The sequence below is a fragment of the Parasteatoda tepidariorum genome, chromosome 2 (assembly GCF_043381705.1).
Source record: "Parasteatoda tepidariorum isolate YZ-2023 chromosome 2, CAS_Ptep_4.0, whole genome shotgun sequence".
Lineage (NCBI taxonomy): Eukaryota > Metazoa > Arthropoda > Arachnida > Araneae > Theridiidae > Parasteatoda > Parasteatoda tepidariorum.
In genome coordinates, this window is record NC_092205.1 from 10,862,128 (window position 1) to 10,887,404 (window position 25,277).

General features: G+C 31.4%; 1 protein-coding gene across 2 annotated transcripts in view; it reads right to left on the reverse strand.

The window, feature by feature from the left end:
• The window catches only part of LOC107440726 (tectonic-like complex member MKS1), a 72,416-nt gene that overhangs the window by 41,535 nt on the left and 5,604 nt on the right, over window positions 1-25,277 (reverse strand). The window contains exon 1 of one of the 2 annotated variants that reach the window (XM_071177163.1): window positions 8,999-9,111. The exons of the other annotated variant lie outside the window; for it this stretch is intronic. The gene's annotated coding sequence lies outside the window, so the exon portion shown is untranslated. Of the gene's footprint in view, window positions 1-8,998; window positions 9,112-25,277 lie in introns of those variants that run through there. 2 annotated transcript variants of the gene reach the window in all.

Genomic DNA, 25,277 nt, shown 5'->3' on the forward strand with positions numbered 1-25,277 from the left:
AAGATACACTGTAGCTAACAGAATTATTGCTGAAATAGCTCGCTTTACAAGCAATGGGTAGGCTTCTTTCGCAGAAGACCAGAACTCTCAGAGGATTTTTGAATCGAAATCCATTTTTAGCAAGGACTTTGTTCTAAGATCAATAAGCTCATCTTTGGCAAGGTTCGTATCATCGATACAGTCAATATGACAAAGAAAAGGATGACGAATCCAACAACTCATCTTTTATCTTTATCTCATCTAAATTAAAATATTTTTTCAATGAAACTTGAAATACTTCCAGGTGTTCACAGATTTTATTTTTTAAGTTATTCAGTAACAAATTATCTTGCCAAGATCCATTTTCAGAAAGCACTTCGTCCAACATTTAAAAGTTTGCATGTATCTCATTTTGAATTCTATTTTTTTCAAAGTGGCATCTTCAATTAAAATGCTTGTAATTTCTCAGTTGCATCCATAATGGTGATATAGGGTCCTTGAATTAAAAGACTTATATTGTTCACGTGGTTAAAATTATCTGCCAGGTAAGCCAATTTATAGGTAAAATCTTTTTTGCTTAAATATTCGAAGAATGAGTTATCTTTTTCTTCTAGAACAAGTGATAATTCGATCTTCAACATGGAAAATTGTTTCAAAACCTGCCCTCGTGACAGCCAGCGCAATGCCGTGTGGTACAGAAATACCTCATGTTCTGCGTTCATTTCTTGACACAGCATTTTAAAGAGACGATGATTAAGAGCTCTACGTCTAATAAAATTTACACTTTTAATAACTTTTGATAATCCTTCTTTTAAGCTGGTTGGCAGAGTTTTTGTAGCCAGCGCATGTTTATGTAAAAAACAATGAGTACCAAGAACAAGAAGGAGACTTTTTTTTTTTATCAACAGGGCAAAACCAGATTTATTGCCAAGCATCACAGGTGCCCTATCTGTACGAAGTGAATGAAGTTTTTCTTTCCAGCCAAAGTCTTGTTTGATAAAGAAAACATTTAACATTGCTAAAACATCAACTGCCTTTGCAGTTTGCAAAAGAGACTCACAAAATAAAAATTCTTCTTTGATAGTGTCAAGAGACACGTAACGAACAAAAACAAGAAGCTGACTATAATTCGAGATATCTGTAGTTTCATCCAGTTGCATACTAAAGGGAAATGACGATACTTTCAATTCATCGATGATCTTTTTCAAGATATTGCAGGAAATTTCAACTATTCTTGAATGTGTCACATTATTTGAAAATGGAATTGCCTCAAGTTTTTTTTTCTCTGTTCCAATCTAAAAACTAATTCAACCATCTCCAGCGCACATGGCTTAATTAACGTCTCTCCAATAGTATGCGGTTTCTTGCTTTTAGCAATATGATATGCAACTTTGAGAGATGCCTCAACCAGAGGTTTTTGCGGAATACCAAATCCAAGTTTGTCTAATGTTCCAGATTTCAAAAACTGGGCTTTCTTCTTAGTAAAAAATTCTAGATCTAGTAACCTGAACAAGGTATCAAATGTACGTACCTTGATAGGGGGTAGTAAAAATAGTACAGCGGACGTCATCAGGGGGTCGCCCCTGATGGTGCAAACTGAAAGCCGGTTAGTGGAGGATGTTAAAAATATGACAGGGATATTAGAGGGCTGTGTGCAGTCCTTACTGAATTTGGGATATCTCGATCACCTAGTTTCAAATATGTATGTATTTTCACCTTTTATAAATAAAAAAAAACTATGTTATTTAAATATTATTGATCCAAACGTTTTAAAAATTAGGAGCAGTCGGTGGACCCTCAAAATATGACCCATGGACCCCTAAGGGGTCCATGAACCACAGGTTAAGAAATCCTGATCTAGAGTGAATAAGAATTATCATAAATTTATAGCTAATCATTAAATATTAAAAGGTTACAGTGATTATTCCTTTACTTTATATAGAGCACAATGATTAACCCTTTTACACCGATTGGCGCAAATATGTGCCAGCAGGATACGTCATAAATTAGGGAAAATGAAAAAAAACTGGTAACCAAACTAATTCTTTAGCGGTTTATTTGTGAGCGAGGTTTTAATAATTTGATTTATTTAATTCTCCACTAATAGTTCAAAATAAAAATTATATCTTTACACTTTGAGCTAACATTGATTAGATATGTACTTAGACTAACATTGATTAAAATGATAGCAAAATAATTCTATCAAATTAGAAACGCCCACATTTAAGCTATCATTTTTTATTTTTTCCCTTCTGATTTGTACTCAAGATTTTATGAATAGCCCATGTCGAAAGGGTTAAGATTGCATTGTGTAGGACTCACAAAGATGGCATTGTGTAGGACTTGAAACCTATCCAGCTTCAGATCAACGGATACTAGCTTGTTTAAGAAGTAAAGGCGGCCGGTGCACAACGATTACTATTTTACCACCATCGTAATGTTGTTTTTGAAATTGTAGAGCGTTTGCTCCACTAATATTTCCCCTTGATTTGGTTGTAGAAAAGTTTTACTTTATATTTTTATAAATTTATTGAAAACTCGCAATTGTCGCGATGCGATATTTTACATTGTACGATTCTCCTTTAAAGGAAATTATTTTAATTTTTTGATCGCAAATATTTGCTAATTATTAAAGCGAGATGGATGATGCAATGATGCTACGGGTAAAAATGGATTCATATTTTCGCATTCCGGGAAATAGTTATTTTTTATCTGTATGACACAAAAAATATTGACTCAGGTACAATAACCATTTTCAAAAATGCCAGTAGCATAGAAATTCCAAACATCAATGTAGAAACAGTAAAAGAAAACAAACAGTCGAAAACGAACGTCAACAGCAATACATAACAGATATGTTGTTTTGTACTGTCAACAATTTCTGATTTGACGTCATTAATGAGTGATTTGACGTTAATAACATTCGAGTATTTCACAAACAAAAATGATACAATTAACATGTAAGTAATGTGAATATGAATGTAATAAACTTTTCGATTTTAGCAAAACCGCACTCAAGCAATATTTTCAAAATTATTCTGAAATATTGTTATTATTATTTCTTGGGAGTATTCTTAAAAGAATAATTAACCTGAGAAAATATTAACAATTTCTAGGATTTATTTTAAATTTTACTCAGCGAACCGAGCTGTTTCAAGTTTAACGTGGTTTATTTTTAGTGTATAATATAAGTGCGGTAAAAAAATATTTCCCATTTTGTATTACTAGGGTGAAGACCTAGTAACATAGTTACTAGGGTGAAAACCAAGTACATAGTAAAAACGTCTTTCATTTAACTGAATAAGAATGGAGGGTTCTTAACCGATGCAGCATTGCAGTCTCTTATAGAAAACGAACTGAAAGTTTTCTCTAAAGAAGCGTCTTCCTTGGTCAAGCATATGGATGACGAGGATGTCCGGTCATGGCGTTTCTGCAGTAGAGTATGTGCAGGGCCGGTTCGTGCCGATTTTTAAGTGTAAGTTAAATATTTTGGCGCCCTCCCCTACAGTCTACAAATTTTATTTATATTTTTTATATAAAAATGTGGTACAAACCGCTTACATAATGAACTTTTATTTAAATTGGATAGCGTTTAAAAAATATCTCAACCTAAGCAATTTCAGAAGAGCAATCAAAATATTAGATATCTATATTACATATATTTACATTCTTATCTGCTTATCATTTATACCAGGTATTCTCAAATGAAAGAAGTATATTTCATTGATTCCCCCCTATTACCCATTGGCAAAATGGGTGTTGTTTTGGGTTTGATGGAGCGCGAACCTTATTTGGACGTCATCACACTTTTCAACTGTGTTCAAGAGTAATAGTAAACCGTGCGCATGCGTCGTCATTGCATGCGTTGCTATGGTAACCGCTGCTGTTTGATAATTTTTTTAGAATTCTTTTTTTCACTTTTAATTTTGCTATGCATTAAGTTGATGAGTTTATTTTTGAGAAATGGGCCCGGCTAGACCCCATAAATATTTTTTGAGTTGTGAATCGAAGAGAATTTCATCATTTGAGCGATATTTTTCTGTTTTTACTGTTTTAATTAAGAATTAGAAATTCTAACTTACAGTTTAAACTGGATAGTTTTCAATACTAATTCAAGTGTATCACAAATAAAGAGGGTCTCAAACTGATTGGCACGGCTCCAAAGGTTAGAGTTGAAGCAAGAAAAAAACGATGCCAAGGCCTAAACTTACAGAGGCTGAAAAAGCTTAAGTCAAGGAACGTAGACGGCAAAAAAATTAAACAACAACCATTTTGACAATGGGTTACCTGTGACTGAATTCCGGCGATCATAATTTTTTATTCTTTCAAAATTCATGCAAAAGCGTCATGCAAAAAACGTTTTTAGTTAAACAAGAATGCGATCTAATACTTATTCATAATTTTTTGTTCATGGATTGTTTCGTACAGCGAGTCTTGAATATCCGCGTAAAATTTAATGAATAAAAGTAAGAGCACTTCAATCGCCCATCATAATTGCCCGACTTTACACCATCGAATTTGCATACATTCTGATCGCTATAACTTTTCCAAATCGCCTGTTCCTGATAATTTGCTCAAAAAAAATTAAATAAATAAATAAAAGAATTCAAATGCTTTTTATTAATTATGTATTTAAATTTTGTAGGCTAGGTGGGGACGGTGGGACGCTCTGTTTTTTTTATTTATTTTTTTTTTCAGAAAAAATTTTACTGGTGTAATTTATACATGTTACTGTGACAGACCGAGATGGGTAACTGTTGACTTCCACCAGTAAATATTGACAATCACATAGTCACTTTAGTAAATGTCCGAAATATATACTAGGTCTAATTAAGTGCCATCACCCTGTATACATTTGTCCGGTATGCCCTACAACAATGTTTTTTGAAGGTTCAGTACCCTTACCCGGTATACAATTGCCCTGTATGTCCTTCATTAATGCTTTTTTAAGGTCAAGTGCCACTTCCTAGTGTGCATTTAACCGGTACTCCGAACACTGATGTTTCTCCTAATCTATCCTCAGCAGATATTGGATTATGCTCAAAATTGCAAGATTTTGAACATTTGTAATCGTCAACTCAGAATAGGGTCGGTTGTACAACGCCGGTTATAAAATTTAACGGGGATCGAAACTTAATCTTCGGTGGGTGTGGGAATGTTATTTAAATTCCTCAATCACAGGAAATCAATATTCATTCATAAACTGATCAAGCAAAGGTATTTTTTCTAATGGGGTGACATACGTTATTCTAAAAGAAGATAAACGTTCTCTCCGTTTCTGTTTGTTCCATCATTGCGCCAACAGTGATTGATAATGTTAATAAATCTTTAGAGCATCTGGTTAAAATTAGACGATGTTACATACTTTATTATTTCGCATCAAACACTTCTGTCCATAAAGTATCAACCCTTCAAATAATATTCTTCTTTGAAGCGAGAGAGAAAAAAAATTATTGTTTGAAAACTCGAGCGTAACGATTACGTGATAGGTAAAATTGAACGCTTTTGTCTCAAGGTCTAGCTCAAGGACAAAGGTTATTTTACTCTTAACTAAAACACCTTGAACACACCTGACTTGTCTTTTCTCTTATTGTTATTATACTCTCTGCGAATAAGGTAGATGTTTCAATGCAACTTTTAAATAACAGAATGGAACAGTTTCTGAATATACGATTTCCTTTCTTTGGGCGCTTTATAACAAATGGAATAAAATAAAAGAAAATAAGGAAAAAATAATCTTTTATCCTCGAATTTACGAAGTATTAACTAATTTTAATCTTCATAATGGTTTAACCGTGTAACCTTAACCAGAGATCAGAAGTTAAGTGCTACGAGTAACGAAACTACTGTAGTCGCTGCTTTTTTCGTAGTTTGTAGTGTGCTTTTTTTTTAAAGTATTGTAGTGAGTATAGCGATACAAAAAAAACAGCACTTTGCAGAGATTTCTGTCAACTATTTTCAACGTGTTGTAAAACGAAACAAGTTTCAAACGCCTCTTTTTTTTAAATCTGATTGGTACAAATTTTCGGGGGTCTGTCAATGCTTCTGTGGTTTGAATAGTCCCTGAGAAATAGATTTTCTAAAAATAATACTTTTTCAAAATTAAATTTCTCAGAAACTATTCGACCGATTTCATGCAAGTTTTGCATTTTGCCATTTAAAATAGCGTTTTTTTTTAAAATGATGGGAAAAAAATTGCGTACTTTACAATTCAAAAGTTTTTCGACTATTATTAAATACAATTATAAATATTTACTAAAAGTTGCTTTTTGCATGAAATTATCTTTGGATAAACAAACTTTATAATTGTGTGCAAAAATTTTTCGATTTGCTTATAGCTCTCGAGATATGGCGAAATACGCAAAAATTAACATTAAGGGCTGCAAACTTCGGACAGTTCTCCTGAATAAACTATTTGAACCATACTTTCCAGATTGCGGCTATCCCCTATCAGAAATCCGAATCCACCGAAAAAAAAGTATGTTTATTTTCATTAGTACGTTCTGGTGTTTTATTCCGTAACTTAAAATACAGCTTGCACTAATTAATTTGCATATTTGAGGTCACCCCCTCGAACCATTAAGATTGAGTCCTAGAAAGCGAAGATCCGATCACTAGATCAAAAGTTATTCAGGGTGCATCCGTATTATTTTTTGCGCACTGTACTTTATTTCTTAGACGAAATAAAAGAGCATTAAACAGTTGACAAAATCGTAAATATTTCATAATTTCCTAGCATTTCTTAAATTAAATATTCGCTGTCTAGAAAGGCATGAAAAGGTGAGGGTACAAACAACAACTTTTCAAAAAATGGTTTAGAATAACTAATTGGTTCATCTAAACGTGAATAAATCTTTCTTAATAATTATTCCCGTTTAAATAAGTCAATATTTTAACCAAATATATGTTAAACATGGGCGTAAATTAAGTGAACATGGGTGTGAATTAGTAAAGTAGTAACTTCTTTGAAAGTAGGTTGCAGTTATATTACATTTAAAAATAAGCAGTTGTGATTAAGTGGTTGAAGTTAACCACATAAATAATGTAGTTTTTCAGACCGCTGGTAACTCTGTAACCTGTCCGGTAACAACATCTTCTCAACATTGGTATGTTGCTGTGAATGACAGAAATGGGTAGTTGTTGACTTCCACCGGTGAATGTTGACAATCACATAGGCCCCTTGGTAAATATCCGAAACATATACTAGATCTGGTTAAGTGCCACTGCCCGGTATACATTTGCCAGGTATACCCTACACTGTTTTAATGTTAAGTGCTACTTCCCAGTATACATTTGCCCGGTAAACCCTACATTAATGTGTTTTTAAGGTTCAGTGCCGCTGCCCGGTAGGCATTGGCCTGGTATGCTCCACATAAATGATTTTTTAAGGTCAAGTGCCACTGCCCGTATACATTTAACCGGTACTCAGAATACTAATATTTCTCCTAATCTATCCTCAACAGATGTTAAAGTGTCGAATAAATATAATTACATCAGCGAATAAATTAATATCAAATCGGATATAACAAATATTTCGGACTTTCACCAAAGCGATTATGTGATTGTTGACATTCACCGGTAAAAGTCGACATTCTCTTGATTTCTGTCATTTACGGTATCAGGTATACGAAATAAAATAAAAGATACGTTTTTAGGATTTATTTTCTTCTATATTTTGAACTCATACTTTAAATGCGAAAAGAGTACAACTGTCCAGTCTTGTTTACTGTGTCTATTATTAACTTTTCAAATATCTCGTTTAAAGGTTAAAGGGTTCGAACTTAGGGATTGTGGCTTAACTATTGGTGACTAATTTAAGTCTTATAAGAAAAACGTGGGTTGAATCATTAAAGTCCTTTTGTTTATTTATTGATTTGGAACATCAATTATAGATGCTGAATTAAGACTTCAATGGCAATATTCTTTTATCCTTTCATCCCTTCAAATGAGTACCAAGCATGCTTGGGAACTAAACACTGGAGGTTCCGCGCTCGGCTGACTACCTGACCGGAACAACTGCTCCTCCACCTCAGAGCCCAAGGTCAAGAAAACTGAAATGGGTACAGTAGGCCTTGGCCCTCTATGGGTTGTCGCGCCGCTGAGTTTCGTTTTTTTAGGTAATATTCTTTAGTCATGGAAAATGTGATGCAATTTGTGAATCATTTCTATGGTAATTTACGTTAATGAGGGAAATCTTCCTTTCTCTTTCAAATTATAATTTTTTTTCATTACATAATAACTAATAAAACATTACGAACGAAGTATGTTCGGTCGCTTCACAAAAGCGTCACGACCGGAGATTTTTCTACTCATATATTATACCAAAAGCGTTATGGCCCGTCATAGTCTATGAAAATACTGGTTGCACAAATCCCCAGCGTGACAGTGGGCACACTTTGAACTTCTGCAGATTTTGGCGATTTCTGCAGATTATTAAAGCGTCTGCAGATTATTTTTCATCCTAGTTTTCTTTATATTAGATCAAAAGCAAACAAACAAAAGGGAGGGAATTGCTGCGAATCCTTTTTTAAAACATCTCTAAACTTGTTTCCTGTAAAAACTTAAAAGTAGAATTGAAGAGAACACCGCAAAGAATAGAGAAAGTAAAGAAGTTTTTTTTCTTCTTCTGCTATATGATTGCAGACGTAACTGTATTTATTTTATTATTTTGGTGTCATTGTATACAATGTAACTTAAATTTAAACAACATAAAATTTTATTTATAATTTTTTAAGGACTTTATATGGGCAAATCTTATTTCGTATATGATGGATTAATTTGATTTTTACAATAATAATCTCTGTCTGATTGCATAAGGATCACAGACTAATTTAGATGGATGAAGATTGTGCTGCAGATTCACCCCTCTGCTACCGAGGACCTATTCTTCATATAGGACAAATTAGGTTATAAATATCAATAAATATATTCACTTAACACTACACACCAAACATGAAAGATATATATCAAGGTAATTAAAAAATGTAAAATAGTTTCATTTTTTTTAAAAAATTCTTACCTGTTCTGTGATCCTTTCCAGGGACTTTACAGTATTAGGTTAAGCAAAATTTACGCTTAAAGATTTACTCATCTGAATAAAGATTAGTATTATTCAGTATCATTTGCACCGTAAATGATTCTATTTATCGCGTACAACTCCTGGTAGTGAAGATTTATCAAAATTAAGCGAGTTTACAGATGAAATGGTACTTCAGTACATAACTTTATTTTTATGACAACCGTTAATTTTTCATTATTTAGACTTATATAAAAAATATGTTTAAAAAACATAACGAATATAAACACGTTCCTTCAGATTGTTTTTAAAATACGAACTCGAAGGCATCGCCCCAACATGTCAATTTCGTTGATTTTACTTTTGCATAACTGACATAAGGAATCATAGATAAATAATTATTTTAAGAAAAAGTGTAGTAAAGCGTTTTTGATAAAAGCGAGCTGAAAGCTAACAAAAATCAATGTTGTTATTTTTTAAAATAATGGAAGAAAAAAAATCGTCTGCAGCTTTAGCTGCAAGAAACTATAAAAAAAAAATCGTTTATCAAACTTCCCTTCCAAACGGACGTTTTTCTGAGAGATTTTCTGAGAATTTTTTTGAGAGATTTTCAAAATCTCGACCTAAAATTTTCCCCTTTCACCCGCAGGCCAAATTTTCAAGATCCTAGCACAAATTGTTCTAAAGTTATAAGACGAACGAACGCAAGGGGTATCAAGCAAGAAGGTGAACTTACACCTCCCTGAAAATCCTTTGTGCCCCTTGTTATATGATGTACACAGATACCATCAAACACAAACTCTTTAATTATTATATAGATACGAAATGGATATTAAATATATATATATACTACAATAGATACAAAAACCGAAAGGAAAATATATATAAAAAAATCCAATTGGTATCACGGGTTTTAATTGAAGTGTACTTTTTATGAAAATCGTTCTTTCAATCTTGATTGTTGAACAAAAAAAAAGTCGCTTGACATTTTTTCAATCTCCGAATTCATATCAAATTTGTCTCGAAATCACGCGATAGAAAATTTTATCTAGGAACAGTTACATTTTAGATTTTATGTTTTTGTCTCTTATAATTTATTATCAAATATCAGGAAAGAGTAAATTTCTTTTTATCATCAAAAATGTTACACGATAAACTTGAAATTTTTAAACAAACGAGACGAGGTCATCTTGACGAGAATGAGCAAATGTGTTTTCAGATTATTTATATCTGAGTCGCGCTGTCGCAGTAAGTTGAAGGCATACCGAGTCCTCATAATATAGGTCCGAGTTCTCTTTTCGATTACTTCTTGAACAGCTTGTATGGGAATCGGTGCATAATGCTCCTCATTGTCACTATCACGTCGTCGGTCAGTAAATTGTGGAGCCAATGACCAAATTAACGGCTGTTGAGTGATAACTTTTACCTTATTAAGTCTAGATGCCCTTAAATCACCAGCGAAAATATACCTCTTCATATTCTATTAATTTAATGAAAAAAAAAAGTCAAGAATTAGAGTGGCGAGAATGAGGCAATACGAATGAGGCGTCAAAAAATGTCAAATATATAAAATTCGATTTCTCAGAAACTATACGACCGATTTTGCCGAAAATTTTGTGTTTTGCCTTAGAAAATTTTCTTTCTTAAAATAATGCAAAAACTTGCAATTCAAATTTTTTCTGACCATTATTAAATAAAATAATAAAAAATAATCAAGATACTTATAAAAAATAATTTTTTACATTAAATCATCTTTGGATAAACGAATTTTATAACTGTTTGCAAATTTCTTTTTAATTCGCTTAAAGAGTTCTCGAGATATAGCAAAAGACACAAAAAGTAAAATTAACGTTAAGGGGTCCAAACTTTGGAGCGCTCTCTTGACCAAACTATAGGGACTACATTTCCCAGATTGCGTCTAACCCATATATTTTGGGGGTCAGAAATTCGAATCCGTCGAAAAAAAAGGTATGTTAATACTGAGAAAGTATGCTTTTCTGTCTGAAAATATCGTTTACACTTATTGATAAACACATTCGAGATCACCCCCTCGAAGAGCCAATAAGATTAAATCCTAGAATGTGAAGATCCGATCATTAGATCAAAAATTACTCAAAGTAGTCAGTTTTCTTTTTGTGTGCACTGAACAAGAATTATATTCACAGCACGACACCAATCTAAAAATCTTTTATTCTATTCCTGGCGATGTTTAAATGTATAAGATGTTTAAGAAGTTAAGATGTTCAATTTAATTTACTTTCTGTTAAGAATTCAATGAAGTATATATTTATAAATTCATCATAATGAAAATTTGATGATTTTTCTTTTGAGTGCTAGCTTTTTTTTTAAAGAAATTAAAATGCATTTGTAAAATTCAGAGAGACGAAAAAGAACAGGAAATTTGATCAAAAAGTAAAAAGAGTGGAATCTTGAAAAATGTGAAATTTTGATGGGTGTAGAAACTATCATTTACGAACCGTGTTAGAAAAAATTACAAGAGGAGGTTCAACACATTTTAAACTAGTACCTGCTGGAAGGAAGTTTCATGAATAGCGGACTTTTAGAAATTAAAGAAAGCTTTTGTGTCTCATTCATGTCTTTCTGGAAAATTTAAGAAAATTCATAATATACAAGGAAGTTCCCACGTCATTCACACCGCATACGAAAAAAGAAAAAAAAAACACATGCGTATTCGGAGATGCGAATAAGAACCTGATTGACGTGTTTTTCGCTGGTAAATATATTTTAGCATGCTAGTTCTCATTCGTATCTCCTAATTCGCATACGCAAATTTTTCGCACGCTGTTGATAGTGCAAGATCAATGGTAGAAAAACTACATTTTCTTTGTAGTTAACTACAACTGAAACTACTTTTTTACAAATTTAGTTAACTACAACTACTTTTTTTTTAAATGTAGCGACAACTAACTATTTTCTACTTCACTACTTTTGGAAGACAAACGTAACTATAGAGAACTTCACCAATATTCAAAATGATTCCGAATAAAAAATTGGCTGGGTTAAATATGAGGAGTTATTAAGAATTTTTAATACACGGTTACATGAAATAGTTTTTTATTCTACAGCACTTTTTTACGACTTTGTTCTTTTAACCTTCAAACTCTATGCTTTTCTCGACAGTGAATATTTAATTTAAAAAATTCTGGGAAATTATTAAATATGTGTGATTTAAATGATCAATGCTTTTTCATATCCTTCAAGAAATTAAGTACAGTGCGAAAACAAAAAAAGGACCACCCTGATTAACTTTTGATCCAATGATCGGATCTTCACGTTCTAGGACTCAATCTTAATAGTTTTGAGGAGATGACCTCATATATACTAATTAATTAATGAAGACGATATTTTAAGTTACTAAATCAGGCACAAAAAAGCACTTTATAGTTCCTATGAAATCGAATTTTAAAAAAGTCAGGTATTTAAAATTCAATTTCTCAGGAACAATTCGACCGATTTAACACCGCTTTTTCTGAGCATCAGACGCAGATCTTATTAAAGTTCGGCCACAGAGACATTCTCGTTGACGGGCCGGTAAAGGATCTGCACCAATCAGATTCGAAAATTTTTTTGCGTTCGAACTTTGTTTCTTTACTCAACGAACGTTAAAAGTAGTTGCTAGGAATCACTACAAACTACTGTTTTTTTTTTTATATATATCGCACTACTCCCTACATTACTTCTTTTAAAAAGTAGCGCACTCCGCTACAAACGACGGGAAAAAAGCAGCGACTACAGTAGTTTCTCTACTTGCAGCGCGCTACTTCCGACACAGTGCAAGATGATACACATTCACTTTCGTATACCAGATGGAGCACTATTACTCAATACCTCAGGTAGATTATAGAAAATGTTTAGAACTTTTTAGTTCTTCCAATTCCTTATCAAATTCATTACTACAATTTCTTTCCTGAAACAGGACACTTTTACAGAAAGGAGAGAAAAATACGTTAATTTTCACACAACGAAGTACCACAAAGCAAATTTACTCCCTATAAAGAAATTTTTAATAAAATTGTTGAATAATAGTCTGCGTGTACTGAAGTGCTTGTCATCCTCTAACAAATTCAGAAGTTTTCTTTTAAATTTACGTTATTTTTAAACAAAGTTGCAATGGGAAGATTTGAATCTCTGTGTAACTATTAAATAAAATATTACTATTTAAATGTAAATATTACTATTTAAATAAAATGTTAGAAACCCAAAACAAGCAAAAACGGAATTCTAAAGATATGTATGTCAGCAAAAACAGCACTTCATCAGGGGACACACAGTCTGCTAACACACAGTGTATTGTATTAAAAGAACAAAAACAAGNTTTAAATATTACTATGTAAGTAAAAAGTTAGAACCCCAAAACAAGCCAAAACGGAATTCTAGAGATATGTATGTTAGCAAAAGCAGCACTTCATCAGGGGACACACAATCTGCTAACACACAGTGTATTGTATTAAAAAACAAGCAAAAACGAAATTCTAAATATATGTATGTTAGCAAATACAGCACTTCATCAGGAGACACACTGTCTGCTAACACACAGTGTATTAGCAGACAGTGTGTCCCCTGATGAAGTGCTGTTTTTGCTAAAATGCATATCTTCAGAATTTCGTTTTTGCTTGTTTTTGGATTTCTAACTTTTTATTTAAATTGTTCAGATTAGACAAATTTGGTTTTGGCTGCTTTATTGTTTTTCCATTTTGACAAATTATTTTATAGTGTTTTACAAATTATTTTATAGTGTTTTTAGTATTTTTTTCTTGAAATTTGCTTAAATCAATTTCATACTTTGATTGGATTACATACTACTATGTCATATTCGACAAATTTATATTTTGATCATTTTATTTATACAATAAAAACTAATTAAAATTTTCTCAATATGCATTACTTCAGTTTCAATCAAAAAACGCAATAACATTCTTTTAAATTTATCACACAGACAAAAAAAAGTTTGTAAAATTAACCTAAACTACTGCAAAATCTCAAACTTCCGTATAACGAACTTTTATCTATGGTGAATTCTTGATATAGAGAGAATTCTCTGTAATTTCGGTATACCAAGTTTAATTTTTTAACCAGAATAATATGATTAAAGACAAAACGTAACTTTTTTTTTTAACTTTCTTGAAATTAAAATAAAGGAAATTATCCACTGTTAGGATTCAATTTCGTGGCGCTGATTTCTGACTTTTTTTTCATACTTATATTATTACTAAATATAGCTTTCTATCCAATTTTTGTAACATGCGTTAGTTTCTCCAATGGAAGGTTAGATAAAACGAATTACTAACTTCAAATGAAGCTTTGAACACTACCATTAGAGGAAGTGGCAACATTTTTCCTTATTTTATTGCCTTTATAAGGAAGTGTTTAACTTATCTAGAGGTTGTTGAGAAACTTTTCCCCCACTGTGACACGAAAGGGTATTTCAATTAACAACTTTCTCATTTACAATTATTTCCGTATCTCATCTTTTATCAAACGAATTTGCGTCAGTGCATTATTCTTCATTTTCGTTTATTAAAAATTATAGTTTTTATACAACTTTCTCTCGAATAGTTATTTTTTGATTTATAACTAATATATTCATTATAGAACTTATAACTCACATGACTAAAGATTTGCACATCAAACAAGAGTCATTTCTGCAAAAATGTCCTGCTTGTTTAAAATTGGGAAAAATCATCTTACAATCTTTAGAATTTGCGAAATTTTGTCCTGGTTTTGTGATTTTGTTAAAAATTGTTTCGTGGTCTGTCCAGACTTTTTGTAAAAGGCTCTGTTTTTGTGAAAAATCTATTTATAATTTTCTGAATCTAAAATTACCTTCGGATTCTTTCTGCCAGGATACTGTTTTTGATAATACATAAAAATTAAGGTCCTGTTTCTGTAGAAAAAAGAAAATGACTTTAAAAAAATAATTTTGTTTTAAGTATATGAATTAAACGCATTGTCGAATAATAATGTGAAAGTTTCACTGTTCAAAGTAAAAATAACTTGTAAAACATCCATTTTTATTGTGAAATTATTAATTATACCCGATTATACAACCCGAATTTCTCCGAAATAGACCCATGTTTACATTAGTGACGCCCCCCCCCTTAAAAAAGAGTGCATGAATGCTATATAGGACTCTAGAAAAATATTCTGTAATTCCAATTCAATTTTGAATACTGCTTGTCTACATTAAGATCCCAATTGAAATATTTAATGTATACATAAGGTGGTTTCTCTGTATTTATTGATTCAGATGAAATAATTCTGTTTGAAAAATTGGATCAATTATATCTGGACACAAAATTTTCAATTAAAATAGGAGCCATCATGACTATCAACGCCTGGTCAACAACAAAAAATAAATAAATAAATAAGTAGAAAAAACTATAATTCGATTTAAGGGAAGTTTATTCTAGCATTTGTTTTGGCGAAATACTTGAAAAGCGATCGAGTTCTATCTCCAGAGTCTTCTAAAGTTGAACAGAAAACATGATAAATATGGATAAAAAACGAGGGCAAACTCTTTTTTTTAGGAGTTTTTGGGTGAAACTAATGCACATTTGTGTGAAACTAACAGATTAAAACCACGAAATTCTTCTGAAGTTAGCCCGATGACAAGAAGTTAAACTCACGATTCGTTTAGTTATTTCGCCTCCTTCAAAAAGGTCGGTAAAAGGCGTTTTGTTGTCTGAATCTCCTCACCCAATATTGTTGCTTGAGTGAAACCAGTTACATTACAAATCTGGCAGCACAATTTAATTGATTGTAATCAAGCACAATCATTGCAAACAAGCCATAGAAATAAGTTTAAACAGGTGACTTTGGCTGTAGGTCCTTTGAAAATATGCGAAATTTCTCTCGACAATAGTTTAACACTATCTCTTTTATTTATCCTTTTTTTAAGTTATGATAAAAGTAAATAAATAAAATAAATCAAGGGCAGTGAGAGTTTGAGAAATAGAGATAATAAGTGTTATTGACAACGGAGGTTTCATTATTGTATCTATTTGCATGGTTTGATTAATTATTCTTATTATTTAATATTCAAGTGCTATTGAATTATTATCGCAATAAGCGACCTTCCCACAACCTTGTCAAATCGAATAATCCATCTGAAATCAATTCGATCATAATTACTTCAACCTTTGAAAAGGTATATGTAAACAATTGAGTCCTGTTCAAACAAATTTAAATTATCTGGATAGCTTGTAGACTAAGATTGCGAGTAGTGACAGAAAGTGAAGAGGCCTCTGCCCTCGCCATCTCCGATTCTAGGTTAAATTTTTAATTTGAGTTTTATCGAAATTTTTTTGTACTTAACACACTTTTGATTATATGGTATTAGTATTAGGCAGCACAATAACTCTCAAAAAAGGTAGAAAATAAAGGGATTGCTCTATTAGATTAGGAGAAATAGCAATCTATAATTTTTTTTTAAAATTTCCATGAATTCTTCCTCAAAACTTTAAAAGCAATAAACTGATATGATTCGTGTCGTAGCAGCAAAATTACTTGGGCCCTCATTGGACCAATATTGGTGAATCTTGGCTCAATACGGGTTCAAATAGCCGTTGTTTTCCCGATATTGGCTCTATATAGAATTGTCCGATTCAATCGATATTTTAGAGACACTTTACAATCAATATCGGTCCCATATAGAATTGTGATATTCACTCGGTATTTTACAGCCTCTTTACAACCAATATCGATCATTTATAGAATTGTCAGATTCACTCAGTATTTCACAGCCACTTTACCACAAATATCGACCATGTATAGAAATGTCAGATTCATCCGATATTTCATATTCATTATTTAGCCAATATAGGCCCTATATAGACCATTCTAGGACCAATATTAAAAAATTTAGTCATCCCAATATTGGTCTCTCTGTGCATGTTCTTATAGGACTCATATAGATTCGAGTTAAAATGGCTGCTAATGTTGAAAAGTATCGTTAGTTAAATTGTTTATTTCTTACAACTCGATTTTCTTAAAAATATTTTTAAACGTTAGATTAGTGACTTTAAAATAATAACGTCACAATAGATTAATATTTTCAACGTTGTATATATATATAGTTGTTGTATATAGTTGTATAACGAGTTTTCCATTCAAGAAATGGAGACCGATTTCACAGGTGCCGAAATAAGTATAAAAATATATTGATTCGTAAATAGATTTGATTCATTCGATTATACTTTACTGATGATTATTTAATATTATTCCGAAATATACTAGTTCTGTACTAATGAAAGTATACGTATTAGTTTAACATATCGTTATAACAATATAATAATTCGATAGTAAAAAGGAAAACTTATTGTATGTTTGTTATTATTTTTCGATATTCTTTTATATTAAAAACAGCCTATTTGAATACCTACATTGCGAAAAAGCAATAAATAATTTAGGCCGGATTTTAATTACAAATACTCTTATGGGCGTCGATAGTCTTTCCCATTAATTTGCTGTTTAAAATAATATGATGTCCTAAAATTCCATGTATAAAGTTATTATGGTGATAATATTTTTAAATTGGAAAGTATTTTATTTTTAATGGATGCTAAGTACATGTAACATACGTATCATTCGAATTATCACCTTTACAGAAGTGCTCATAACTTATCATAAGTCAAATTCAAACTCTCACCGAATAATAATAAATAAAAAATAAAATTATACGATTAAAAAATATGAAGTTCGATGCATTAATATTGGATTCATTTTTTAATTATCGTTTAGAATATATTCCGAAAATATTTCTTGTATTAAAATTTACTATATTTATCAAACTAGACACGTACAAAGGATAATCGATTTCGATCAGTCACAATTTTTGAACCATTCGTTTATTCGTAACATATGAAATCACTCGAGACAATTTCAGCGTGTTCTGAAACTACCATGAAACATAGTAAAATCACTTCAATTTACCCACAGATGTCTGGTATATCATGTATTGGAATTGTTTTTTTTCTTTTTTTTTTATGTATACTGAGGTCGAATGAGCACAAGCACCATGGAAACTCACTTATTCTTTAACGTTAATGATGGGAAAAACAACAAAAATAATCGCATTTTATTCTTACTGTCTGGATTCATAAGAGCAAAGACATATACCGTTGCCACGACTTTTAAAATCATAACAGAAAATCGTTTGAGAGANTGATACTTTTGAGCGGTACTATATATAGAATTGTCAGATTCACTCGGTATTTTACAGTCACTTCACAACCAATATCGATCATATATAGAATTGTCAGATTCACTCAGTATTTTGCAGCCACTTTACAACAAATATCGGCCGGCCATATATAGAAATGTCAGATTCATCCGATATTTTATATTCATTATTTAGCCAATATAGGCGCTATATAGACCATTCTAGGACCAATATTAAAAAATTTAGGCATCCCAATATTGGTCTCTCTGTGCCTGTTCTTATAGGACTCATATGGAGCCGATTTCGAGTTAAAATGGCTGCTAAGGTTGAAAAGTCTCTTTAGTTAAATTGTTTATTTCTTACAACTCGATTTTCTAAAAAATATTTTTAAACGTTAGATTAGTGACTTTAAAATAATGAGGTCACAATAGATTAATATTTTCAACGTTGTGTATGTATAGTTGTTGTATATAGTTGTATAACGAGTTTTCCATTCAAGAAATGGAGACCGATTTCACAGATGCTGAAATAAGTATAAAAATATATTGATTCATTCGATTATACTTTACAGATGATTATTTAATATTATTCCGAAATATATTAGTTCTGTACTAATGAAAGTATACTTATTAGTTTAACATATCGTTATAAGAATATAATAATTCGATAGTAAAAAGGAAAACTTGTTGTATGTTTGTTATTATTTTTCGATATTATTGTATATTAAAAACAGCCTATTTGAATATCTACATCGAGAAACAGCAATAAATAATTCAGGCCAGATTTTAATCACAAATACTCTTATGCGCATCGATAGTCTTTCTCATTATATTGTTGTTTAAAATAATATGATGTCCTGAAATTCCACGTATAAAGTTATTATAGTGATAATATTTTTAAACAAGAAAGTAATTTTTATTGATACTGAACACTAAGTACATATAACATAAGTATCATTCGAATTAAATACTAGCCATGCTTATCACCTTTAGAGAAAGAAGTGCTTATAACTTATCATAAGTCAAATTCAAACTCTCACCAAATAATAATAAATAAAAAATAAAATTATATGATCAAAAAATATGAAGTTCGATGCATTAATATTGGATTCATTTTTTAATTATCGTTTAGAATATATTCCAAAAATATTTCTTGTATTAAAATTTACTATATTTATCAAACTAGACACGTACAAAGGATAATCGATTTCGATCAGTCACAATTTTTGAACCATTCGTTTATTCGTAACATATGAAATCACTCGAAACAATTTCAGCGTGTTCTGAAACTACCATGAAACATAGTAAAATCACTTCAATTTACCCACAGATGTCTGGTATATCATGTATTGGAATTGTTTTTTTTTTCTTTTTTTTTATGTATACTGAGGTCGAATGAGCACAAGCACCATGGAAACTCACTTATTCTTTAACGTTAATGATGGGAAAAACAACAAAAATAATCGCATTTTATTCTTACTGTCTGGATTCATAAGAGCAAAGACATATACCGTTGCCACGACTTTTAAAATCATAACAGAAAATCGTTTGAGAGAATTGTAACTTAAGTTCCATGAAAGAAAATTTCTTTCAAATAAAGCAATGTTTCACTGGTATTTCTATTTTTTTTTCTGTTAATAAAAAAAACAACAGACGTGAAATATTAAACATATGATTTTAATGTTCTTTTGTATCTAATTACTAAATTCTGAATTATATTATTATGCATTATTTACCTAATATCGTGGTTTTCAACCATTTTTCTTTCATATTCCATTTATACGTTTTATTTTATTTCATAGACGGGCTTTAAACAACTGACCCGTTTTTGTTTTACGACGACCACTGTTCAATTCCGTAGCCTTGTAACTTTGAACCCAACCTAATAGGCAAGATAACTCCTAGATCAAATATTGGGACAGAATAGCCTTCATCGAGGACTTTGTGTTGGAACTAACCCGGATTTGTGTTACATGGACAGCAAAATCACGAAAACCACCTTCTGTTAGCCCGACATAAATTGGATTTTAACTCATGGTCTGTCTACCATTGACCATGTTTTACATCAGCACTATGATCAGTGCAAGTCGGGGACAGAATGCTAATCGATTAGCCATTGCTATTAGGATTCGAATCTGAGTCACCACATTGAGAAACGAGTGCTATAATCCTTAAGCCACCGCGACTCATTTGTGTGTTTAAAAAGTTTTCGCGCATCACTTCTTTAAAAATGCTTTTTTCTTCTTCTAAATATCGGAGAGGTATAATGGTAAATCAGAAATAACCACCCTTATTATGTACAGAATTATTGCTTTTAAAATTTCAAAAAAATTCGTTAAAAACTGGGTATGATATAAATATTTAAAGTATTTCTCTTATACAAGTACTGCTCATGTGCGTAAAAAATTAAAATAATTTTTTTATATAATTTCGTAGTGAATAGTATTTGGTGCTAATAAAAGAAGCCTGATATCTTAAAAACAAATTAAAACTTTCAAATTAAAACTTTCAAATAAAAACAAAAACAAATTAAAACTTTCAAAAAATTTTCTGAGTAATTTTTGCACTTCTTAAAAAGTCTCAAAATGGCCAGTTTTTAACAATTTATTTTTAAATTTTGAATCAATATAATTTTGTAATTAGTTTTAAACTGCTCTAAAGATTCTGTTTAATTTTATTGAATATTTTTAAAGTTATATCAAAAAATCGTAAAACGAAAAATTACTTCGTTTTTTTTAATGTCTACCTCAATAAATATTTCAGCTAGGTTTACGAAATTGTATGCAGTTATTGCAAACAAAATAATCACCAGAAGTTGAAAGCTTATTGTTTGATTATCTGACAAAGGGTGTTCAAAAATACTTCTTTTCTTTCGTAATCTCTCGAAGATACAACGTCGCGTGGGCAGAATACCACCAGGCCAAAATTTCGCCAGAGCAGAATAAATAGCTTTTTAAAATGTTATCAAAACCTATTAAAAGGAAGGAAGGAAGAAAAACGATCTCCCTTAACGATTTGCAGATCTTCAGAAATTAATAGCATTTAGAAATAATTATGGGATAGTTTTAATCATATATTTAAATAACTTAATTTTTATCAAAGTACTTTGTTACAAAACTAATATACTAAAATTGTGTGCGTCATTTTTTGCCAAATATACCCATAATATAAGGTCCCTATTATAAAAAGTCCCTAACATAAGACATTTTTTTAAAATTACGATTAAAGCATAAGAACTATTATGATGCTCATTATTATTACATCTAATTAATAAGAGACGGGCGTATGTTACTTATAATCGGATGAATTTACAAAGTTCAAAAGTACCAGAATGCTATTTAATAAAAATAAAGTTAAAAAGTCAATTTTCGAAATCTAAAAAGGGTGTTCTAATAAGGGATTGAACCTAGATTGTATCAAAACACTCAAGTTCCAATTGTCATAATCATATACAAAAAATGTATAACGTTCCAGTCTATTTCTTTTCTTTGCCCATTTTTCTTTTCTTCCCTTTTTCTTACTTTCTCTCTTTTCTTTTCTTTGCTTGTTAACAACAACCCTTTGTCTGAATTTCAATTCAAAATTCAAGCACATATATTCTTTATATAAAATATGCAAATCAGAAGTGTTTGCTTTTATACTTTTAGACAAAATATAAGTATGCAGAAAAGGTGATAATGTGGAATTTCACGAAAAAAAGTTAAATTAAAAAGTTGTGTATAAGGTATAAGGCAATACATTTAATGGATTTTATTGAAGCATGAAATAATTTACATTATGTCTAGCGGTTCATGAGACGCTTTCGTTCACATTTAAACTGAGATTTTTCAACTTTAATTAATAAACCAAGCATTTCGATTAGTTTAAAACAAAGTTTGAACATTTGAACATTAGTATTCATAAAATTCACAAAGCCAAGAATATTAAAATCAGAAATTTTTCGGGTTTATAAGAAAAAAAATGCATTGTTACAAACAAAATATTTTTTTCTTTCTTTTAATTTCATTTGCATAAGTTTGTGACCTATTTAGTGTTTCAGCGACCCTACTTTTTAGTAATAGTGTTAGACACGAAAAAATACTCCCACTTAGTTGGCATCTTTTCAACAATTTTATGACGAAATATTTGTCAATGATGTCTGCAAGGTTCAGTGTGCGAAACATAAAAAATCAATCACAGCAGACCTGTTGGAAGAAACTGATCCATTGCTTGCATACTAAGTTTCAAGAAGTTTAGAATTCTCTTAAAATTAAGCCTTCATTTATGATTTTTTTTTTTCAGAAGTGAGAATCTTAGAATGATTTCCAATATACCATGTGGCTTTTGGCCAGAAAGTTTATTGACCTAATTTAAGTACACAATTTGAAATGGGTAGGCAAAATGGATTGAATTAATAGATGAATCATCTAATTTCTCATCGGTATTCAATATTTTCATGCCTTTTCTGCTACGGGGACCACATTACTATAGAGAATAAAATACTGTTATTTATCTCACAGCTCATAAATTATGTCGCTAAAAAATCTTTTTCTTTTTTGGACAAGTGATTTATAATGGTTCATATAATTAAACAATGTTAAAACACTTCTGTGATAATGAAAAATAATACTCGTATATTCTATTGTTTAATTTGAGATGTTACTCACATCAACAAAATTTTTATCGTTATATAACCATCCCCCATTTTTTTCAGAGCGTGTAGCCTAGGAAATTTTATCCATTTTGATGCCTGATAGTATTTTATGTAACCAAAATCCATTCTTGCTTATCGCGAGCTTAACATTGGCTAATTTATTTAAACAGCGGCTTTTGAAATTATTTATATTTGATAAATCTAATGAATTTAAAGATAAAAATTGCTTGTATTTTTACTATACAACTCTCGGATTCGATAGTAAGATAAAAATTTCGAAATTTTTAATGATCATGCATGAAATGATAAATGCTGTAATCTCTTTAGTCTCAACTATCTCAAAAGAAGAAAAAAAGTGTTAGAGATATTTTTTATAAGTCATAAAAGCCATAAGTAATCATAAAATGTTATTTGATCACATTTTAAACCTCTCATTATAATTTATTCGCCTATTAATGCCGAGCGGTCTTTTTAGACAGGGTTTTAAAAATCATAAACTATTAAAAACTATTTATGTCACGTAAACTTAACATAAATTAATTTTAATTTAATAATGCACTGAAATGTCTTTATGCTGTTAATTTTTTTTAAAAATTAATTTGGATGAACGTTAATAGAATTAAGCAGTCTGGTTCTCTTGAAAGAACTCCAGTTTAACTTTGCAAAGGTTTATTCGACCCATTTTAAATGCGGTTGTACTTGTAGCAGTAGTACTCTATTAACGACGCACTAGGGCCTGTGGAATTTGGTGACGGTCTGAGAAATATTCCTGAGGATGATCGGAAAGACATGCCATCACAATTCTGATTTTCAGAGGGGACACCTCACCCGATTTGGTTTCCCGATGATCAGCACGCGAAGTTACGTGGAGCAATTTAACAAAGACCAATACCACGCATCCTCGGTTTCTTCGCGTGCTGATCAAAGGCTCACCAACCCACTCACTGATCACTGCTAGTAATGCTTGACTTCGGTAACCTGGGAAATTTGTTTTAAGGTCAATCCACAGTGGAAGTGACAGTCTGTGGCAATCTGTGTATTAGTAACAATCTGTGAGTTCCATCATTAACCCTTACAAAAGTCTCATCAAATCGAAACCTTTTCTTTTTTTTCCTTCTTTTTTTTTAGAAAATATTTAAATATATTATTACGAGGACCAGCGATCCAAAACGTTAAAATCGGAATTTTCCAATGTGCTTCAGAGAAAATTCATGTATGTAGATATTAATTGCCCAAATCTTCACTAAAATGTGTACTTATTTTGATACTACTTAGCCCTCTAATCTGAATCAGATGAAATCCATGAATTTGTTCATCTTATATACGTCCAAAACATACACAGGTTTCACCAGGTTAATTAGTTCGATTTCTCCTGTCACCTTTAAAACTAATTGAAACACTAGGACTCCCATTAAATTACCACGGATGTGGTGACGGTACAGATTTTAATAAAAGTAAAATTACGAAAAAGATTAAATTTGAAATTTCTGCAGAGCCAGAGTTTGCGTGCAATTTTCATCAAAAGCCGAATGCAGACCTAAAATATCCTCAGTGGTCGACGGATTCTGGGTTCGAATCTCTTTGCCGTCGGAGTAACCTTGGCAGGTTTTCCTCTTCATGTAACGCAAATGTGGGTGAGTTCCATCAAAACAGTCCTCCGCGAAGGCTAATTTGCCCAAGTGTTCGATCCAGGAGTTCCCTTGTTTTCTGGATTAGGTTTAAAATTACTAGGCTATGGAGAAGAACATTAATAGTCGTAAACTGAAAATTGGATCAGCTGTATAACGCGGATTATAAAATTATAAAGGTAAAAAGCCGAATGCTGAATCGCGGCTGTTTAGAGGAGAGAGCATTCATCTTCCAATGAGGTGATCCAGGTTCGATTCCCAGTGGTGGCAGGGTGATACGAATTATGCTCCCGACTCGACCCGACTACAGAGCGTAAAAATATCCTCAGTAGTAGACGGATCAGGGGTTAGAATAACCTTGCCATCTGGTTAACCGTGGGAGATTTTCCTCGACACGTAAAGCTAATGTGAGTTATTTCCATAAGTCCTCAACGAAGGAGAGTTAGTACCAATGTTTGATCTAAGATTTCCCTTGTCTTCTGGGTTAGGTTTAAGATTACAATGTTACGGAGATGAACATTGATGATCGTAAACTGAGAATCAGGTCGGCTGTTCGACGTCGATTGTAAAATTAAATTAAAAGAAAAGCCGATTGCAGAATTGAAGTTTAGTTTAAAAAAAATTCTAAAATCTTCTGTCAAGTTTTCGCCACTTTGGAGCTGTGCTTTTTTATTTTCATATTTATAACAATCCGAGGTTCGAGTTTGTTTATGAAAATATGGTTACACGTTTAACGTTACAAATTAAGTTTATAATTTCATACTACAAAATCTATAAGCAAGGATGAGACAAAATATGGAATTACTTCCATACTAACTCTAACAAGGGAAACTAGGGAAGT